This window comes from Vidua macroura, chromosome 11 (assembly GCF_024509145.1).
Source record: "Vidua macroura isolate BioBank_ID:100142 chromosome 11, ASM2450914v1, whole genome shotgun sequence".
NCBI lineage: Eukaryota > Metazoa > Chordata > Aves > Passeriformes > Viduidae > Vidua > Vidua macroura.
Genome location: NC_071581.1, coordinates 16,764,591 through 16,769,947, shown reverse-complemented (window position 1 = coordinate 16,769,947; position 5,357 = coordinate 16,764,591). Strand labels below are relative to the sequence as shown.

Genomic DNA, 5,357 nt, shown 5'->3' with positions numbered 1-5,357 from the left:
GCAAGGCTCCCATCCAGAGGTGTGTTCCAGGAGCTGGCTAAGTAAGCTGTACAGCAGATCTCCTGTGCAATTGCTCTGCCTGCCTGGAGTCATTCCCTGCTGGCCACACAGTCCCAGGCCACCTTTGCTGAGGATGGCAAACACCAACACCTCTAGGTGGTAGATGGGTTTGCTCATGTGTGCTCGACATCTGCTGAAAGGAACTCAACCAAGACAAACACGCTGGTGGCCTCGTTCTTCTGGTACCTGACCCGTCCAGGCTGTGCACGCCTTTGCCATGGGAGTCTCTGTTCCAGCTGCTGCCTTCAGCACAGAACCAACACCATCCATCACAGCACTGGAAGTCTTCCAGGATTACTCACAGGTGGTTCAAATTTTGTCTTGGAGTCAAAACTTGCCTTGAGATTTGTCTCCAAGGCAAGATTTGAACTATCTGTGAGTAATACTGTGAGACTTGAAGGCACCAGTGGCCAAAAGCTGTTTTCTTACAGAGTTCCTCAGCAAGGACAAGGTGCATCATTCCTGCCAGGCACCTGGCCAGGAGGGCTGTCACCAGGAGTAGGGACCTCTGCTAAGGCCAGCAGCAAGGGGAGCAGCGTGGTCCGGAAACACAAGAGGAGAAGGACAAAATGCCAAGGAAATGACATAAGAACTTGTCTTTGCACAACAGGGAACCAGGCTTGGGGAAGGAAGCAACCTTCAAACATCTCACCGTGCTTTGGTAACACAAGCTGTACTCAAAGACTCCACACTGGTGACGTTGCAAGTACCACACAGCATTTGTTTTTCTGGGTGGTAAATTGAATGGACGTGTCCTGAAGGCTGTGAGGGTTGTGCTGTACAGACTGGTTTGGCTGGGTTGGTGCTTTACTGTGGTTGATAGATTTTTATCAGATGCTTTTACTTGTTAAATTTTCCTCGGTTGTGGGAACAATCCAGCAAATAGTAAAAATGATGGAGCACCAGGAGACATGCAGCCAAGGAGATCATTTGTTTGGCTGGATCCCTTCCTGCACAAGGGAGGCTTTGTGTGAGCTCACAGAAGAGCCGTGTTCATCTTGCTGTGGGCAGAACTGGCAGCAGGCTTCAGGCTTTGTCTCCATGCAGAGTCAGGCTGGCTTGGTTCTCCACAGAGCCGAAAACTCATTATTTCCGAGGTTACGGCCAGGCTGCTGGGAGGCTACAGCTCCTTGTGAGAAGTGCCTGTCTCCCAGCAGCATTGGCAAGGAGGCAGCCAGGCCTTTGCACAAAGGAAGAGGTTTGTGCTGGTCTCAGAAAGGAATTCCATGCTGCCTGTGAGAGCTGCCATGGGGGTCGTGCTTCTTTGGCAGTGCTGACCTCCTCGGAGAGCTGCAAAGCTGGGGAAACCCATGGCCCGTGGGTCAAAGACACGGGCTGGTCATGGTTCCACCAGCACCTGGTCTCCAAGGTGAACTGCTCTGGTAGGTACATATGCAGAACTGGAAACTGATCAGGTGCAGTACAAATGCATGTGTGGAGGATTGGCCGCAGTGCAGGGGCTGTGATGGCAAAGGGACAGCCCTCCCAAGGGTCTCCTGGGGTGCACGTCACTCCCGCTCCTGCAGCGCCAGCTCCCAGAAGCTCCTGATTAGGCGCTGCCTCCGGGCTCCTTGTCACCAGCTGTGCTAGGACTCAGTCCAAGAGTTGGGTGCTGAAGACTCCAGAGGGGTGCAGGCAAAACTGGCCCCCTGCTCCCATCTGAGGTACATCTGCACCACGGTGGGTGTTTCTCTGTCCGTGACACTGCAATCTTCCTCTTACAGACTCTGCTTTGTCACAATCTGGCTGTAAAACTGGGGGAACAGTAGCACCCGTCCTGAAGGCAGCTGTCCCTACAGGCATGCCTAGTTTTAGGAGCTTTGTAAGGGTGTGGAGAATCATTTGTAAGTATCCCTGTTGCTGGATCCAGACCATGGCACAGCAATGTGCTCTGACTTCTCCATGCAGGATGCTCAGGGCCAATGGCAGTGGGTGGCAGCTCTGTTTAAATGTGTGTGTCTCTCCCAAAAGCTCATGATGTGGCCAGTGATGCTTCACCACAGCTTTTTTTGGGATGAGGGATGCAAGTCAATCTGATCATATATACATGAGAAAAATCAATGCCCTGGCAAAACCAGTCCTATTTCTGGCTAGAACATGTCAAAACTCATCTTCAAAATGCATCTTGAGTCATAACCACATCCAGTTCATTGGAGGAACCTCACTCCCTGGCCTTGTTGGGTGCAGGGATAACATCCTTCATCTGCGATCTTCACCACATACAGAACTCAACACCAGAAACTGAGTGGTTTGGGATGAAGAGGAGGGAACAGCATGCATGGGGCATAGCCTGGAGTTCATCTTTGCATGCAAGGTGGGATGGGGATCCCATGAAAAAGTTGAACATGCGGAAATGAATTAAAAGCTGTCTTCAAAGCAGTGCTTGTGTGTGTTGGCTGACTAAGATTGCAAGGATAACTCTAACACCAGGTCTCCACACCAGGCCATGGCTGCGATGCCTCAGCCTGACACAGGCCGTGTTTCAGTCGGTTAAGGAGAGGCAGCTGAGTGACCCAGCAGAGCCATGAAGGGATGGTGGGCAAGGATGGTATCACTGGACAGCCAAGAGGTTTTGAAGATGCAAAATGTGAAGTGCAGATTTTTAAGGTGTTTATAGCTCTATCCAGCCACAGACAGCTTTTCAAAGATCAGCAAGAGACCTAGCACATCTCTGCCAGAAAATTTGTCCCTTGCTAAACAACAGACTCCAGAGATCTTGTCTTCAGATAGGGTGATGTTTTAATGGCTGAACAAATATTTTCCTTGACTTTGCTCTGGGAAACAGCTGGGCTGTTATGGGCAGATTTGGGAAAAAAAATAATAATAATAATAAAACCAGCTCTCTAGCATTTCAGTGAAAGTAGGTAAAGCTTGGCAAACTTCCCATAACTGCAAACTGGGTTTTTGCTGTGGGCAGTGCTGGGCAGCATTAGAAGGCAGCAGGCAGCCATGGTGCCCAGAGCTGGGCAGCCCAGGCGCCAGCTGGAGGAGCTGGCAGCACACCGGCCAGCTTTCCTGCCAGGAATCAGCCTGGCAAGCCAGTTCAATAGCCTGCCTGTGTCCCACTGGAAAGCATCAAGGAAGATGTCACCAGTGATGATATTGCTGACAACTCAGTGGACTCTACCAGGAAAATTATCCATCAGAAAAAGAGAAAATAAAAAACTGCCAACTTTATGCTTGAGCATCTCTGCCCAAATAGTAACACCCTGTGGAAGACAAATTCCCTTTTAGCACAGGATTTTGCTGTGGTCCCATGCAGAATTTGCCATGAGAGATGAACATCTCAGCTGTGTAGCAGGGCAGCTCCAGCCACCTCACTCTGCAAAACAGCCACCTGCACATCCCGGCGTCACGGCGCCACTTCAACCGGTGACTCAGGCGCTGGCCTTTGCATATCTGCCATGAACTCCAGTTTATGCAGGGCCTGACTGCTTTGCTTATGCATTTCTACATCTCTAGATCCTAGGAGATGATGTTTGTCTTCCCTCTGCAGTCATGGTAGGAAGGGCCAGTAAGCTGGGCTCAGGATGGGGCAGCCTTCCCAAAGTGCAGCTGATCTTCCTCTTGCTTTGTTAAGACAGGTTTAGCAGGAGTGGGTGTCACATCTGCCTTCTCTCTCCAGGGCTGAGTGCCCCAGAAGAGCAAGCATCATGAACACATCCTCCTTGTTTTCCAAAGATCCTGTGAAACTCCTGCCTGGTCTTCATTCAGTCAGGACTCAAAGTATGAAATGATAAAGTCCTCTTGGGTTTTTTCATCATTCAGTCTCAGGCACACAGAAAGCTCACTAGGTTTTGCAGTGTCTGGTTGAATCCACATGCTTATCTTTGCAGGGATACTTTGGAGTCAAGGCTGATTTCTACCTGAGCCTAAGTTGATGTTTTGAGGCCAGCCATAAGCAGCCCCATGTCCCAGGCTCTGTCACCTCAGGCTGGTGGCTGCTGCTGAGACCTGGCTGCACCCAGCCCACATGGGCTTGAGGAAGAGCTGGGGTTGGCAGCTCCCCTAGGACTCAGGGAAAGTGAGATGGATTGAAAACTGGCCCAGAATGTGGTGATTAGCAGTACAAACTCTAGCTGGAGGCCAGTCACTAGCACAGTATCTCAGGGGTCAAAACCACATCCAGGTCTGTTGGGAAGTAGCTTTTCTGAAAAGGATCTGGAGATCTTAGCAGGCACCACACTGAACATTAGCCACAGAGAAGACTAAGGGTGTCCTGGGTTGCCTTAGTCAAATTCCCCTGTGCTCAGCCATGGTGGATCAGCCCTAAAGCCTTGTGTCCAGTGCTGGGCTTCTCAGTGCCAGGGAGATAGGGACACAGTGGGGAGAGGCCAGTGAAGGTACACGAAGGTGAATGAAGGACTGAGAGAGGGTGGAAAGCAGAGGGAGCCAGGCTCTTCCCAACAGTGCCCAGTGCCAGGACCAGAGGCCATGGGCACACGCTAGAACACAGGAGGGTCCCTCTGAACTTGGGGAAACGCTTTTTCATTGTGAGTAGGACCAAGCACTGGCACAGCTGGCCGCGGACGTTGTGGAGGCTCCATCCTTAGAGATGTCCAGCAGCTGTCTGGACACGAGCCTGGACAGCCAGCCCTGGGTGACCCTGCTGCAGCAGGGCTTGGAGAAGATGGCCTCCGGAGGTGCCTCACCTCAGCCCGCTGTGGCTCTGTGAGCTCCTCCAGAGGAACATGGAGCCTTTTGTTCACCCCAGGTTCCACCTTGGGGCTGGCAAGACGTGATGGGGTGACAGGAATAACGAGGTGACTGCAGGTGGCGATGCGGTGACAGTGTAACAGGGCTGTGACCAGGCTGAGGTGGGGTCGTCAGGGTGGCAGAGGTGACGGTGTCTGCAGCGGTGTGAGGGTGTCAGGGTGTGGCGGGCGTGTGACAGGCTGCGATGGCGCGGGCAGGGGGAGGCTGGGCGGGTGACTCGGCTGCAGAGGGGTGTCAGGGTGTGGCGGGGCGGTGGCACGGCACAGGAGGCAGGCCACGGGGAGGTTCGCGCGGCGGGACCCGGCGCCTGAGGGGCGGGCGCGATGGCGGGAGCAGCCGAGGGGCCGGACCTCCACGCCGCCGGGGGGCGCTGCGCGGCGCTGGGCGGGTGCGGCGGCGGCGCCGCCGTTTCCGGGTTGGCTGCGCGGCGCTCGGGGCGGCCCCGCCTGCAGCCGCCGGCACCGGGCCCGGGCCTCGGCAGCTCCGCGGGCCCCGCGCCCGCCGCCCCCGGGCCGGCCCCGCCCCGCCCCGGCCCCGCTCCGGCCTGGCCCTGCCGCCCGCCGCCGCCGCCCTCCTGCGCG

The 5,357-nt window shown here is 54.4% G+C and overlaps 1 long non-coding RNA gene across 2 annotated transcripts; it reads left to right on the top strand.

The window, feature by feature from the left end:
- The first annotated feature begins 338 nt into the window (after positions 1–338).
- Positions 339–5,061, top strand: LOC128813061 (uncharacterized). 2 transcript variants are annotated; one of them, XR_008438899.1, is made up of 3 exons: positions 339–1,442; positions 1,785–1,904; positions 2,032–5,061. It is a non-coding gene; the product is annotated as an uncharacterized LOC128813061 (long non-coding RNA). The 2 variants fall into 2 exon arrangements; XR_008438898.1 differs by having other exon boundaries at positions 730–1,442; positions 2,248–5,061.
- The last annotated feature ends 296 nt before the right edge of the window (positions 5,062–5,357 follow it).